Consider the following 1834-nt stretch of genomic DNA (forward strand, 5'->3'; position numbering starts at 1 on the left):
TGAAAATGATCATAAAAAAGTCATAGTATAGTGTGTTGAAAAAGTCATAGTATAATATGTTGAAAAATTGTCATTGTATAGTATGTTGCAAAAAAGGGATTAAACAGTCACAGTGTAGTATGTCGAAAAACTCATGGTGTTGTATGTCAAAATTGGTTACAGTACAGTAGTTTGAAAAAAGTCATAGTATAGTATTTTGAATGAAGTCATGCTGAAAAAAATCAAGAAAATGTAATTTAATCAGAAGAGACATGTTTGCAGATATGCAAATGAGGTTTATTGTACAGCTCAATAAAATGTACAAAGTCTTTGGCAATTAGACTCCATCACTATACGAATGGCGGCGGCGAAGGAGCCTGAAGACCAGACAGAAGGAGGCTCCGGACCAGTCAGCTGGAGCAGATGACTGGAGGTGGAAGAGGAGGTGGAGGGTAGCATTCTTGGCCTTCAACGATCCTGAATAGGGAGAAACAGATTTTTAAAAGTTGGGTTGTGACTCTGTTATTGGCCCTTGCAATTTGTGTACAATTTTGATTGGTTAAGCAGTAACGTGAATGCCTCCACCAGGAAGAGAGCACTGATTAAATTAGGTCTTCCTGAAAGAACTTATGCTAAGCTACAATTAAATCAGGAGAGACCAGTTGTATGCAACAGTTATACACAGCAATAAAGTACATTAGGATATCAGCTGAATTGATTTAGGAGTTCAATGATTAAAAGTTAGGTCTTCCTGAAAGAATTTACGCTGAGCTACATTAGTATAGTATGTTGATGAAGTTGATAAATAAATAAATAATCATGGTATAGCATTTTGAAAAAAGGTATAGTATGTTGAAAAAAGTCATAGTGAACTATGTCAAAAAACGTAATTGTATAGCATGTTGAAAACAAATCCTAAAAAAAGTCATAGTATAGTATGTCGCAAAAATCTATTAAAATGTCATAGTATAGTATGTCAAAAAGTTATAATATAGTATCTTGAAAAAAGTATATTATGTTGAAAAAAGTCTCAGTATGGCCGGTTGAAAAAAGTCTTTGTATGGTATGTTGAAAAAAATCATAGAAACGTCAAGGTATAGTATGTCAAGTATCTTGAAAAAAGTTACAGTATTTAATTTTGAAAATAGTAATACATAATACAGTATAGTAGTTGAAAAAAATCATAAAAAAGTCATAGTATAGTATGTTGAAAAAAGTCATTTTGTAGCATGTTAAAAAAGTCATAGTATAGTATGTCAAAAAGGTCATAGTATAGTATGTTGAAAAAAGTATTTTTCTAGCATGCTGAAAAAGTCAAGTTTAGTATGTCGAAAAAAGTCACAGTACAGTATTTAAAAAAAAAAAGTCATAGAATGCTCCATATTCATCTTAATATGCTGAATGAAGTATGTTGAAAAAAATTATTTAAAAACTTCATAGTATATAGTATAGTATTTTGGAAAAAATGATGACAAAGTCACAGTCTAGTATATCGAAAAACGTTGTAGTACAGTGTGTCCAAAAAAGTCCCAGCATGATATGTTGAAAAAAATCTAAAAAAGTCATAGTATAGTACGTTGGAAAAAAATCAAAATAAAAAAATGAAAAAAAATCAAATCAAAAGAAGTCATAGTATAGTATTATGTTGAATGTTTATGTTGAAAAAATGATTACAAAAAGAGATAGTGTAGTATGTTGAAAAAGTTATAAAAAAAAGTCATACATAATACAGTATGTTGAAAAAAGTCAAAGATATGTCAAAAAAAGTCATAGTATTGTATGTCAAAAAAAGTCATGGTATAGTATGTACTACTAAAAAAAAGATATAAGATAGCATGTTGAAACATCCTAAAAA

The sequence above is a fragment of the Etheostoma cragini genome, chromosome 7, assembly GCF_013103735.1.
Source record: "Etheostoma cragini isolate CJK2018 chromosome 7, CSU_Ecrag_1.0, whole genome shotgun sequence".
Lineage (NCBI taxonomy): Eukaryota > Metazoa > Chordata > Actinopteri > Perciformes > Percidae > Etheostoma > Etheostoma cragini.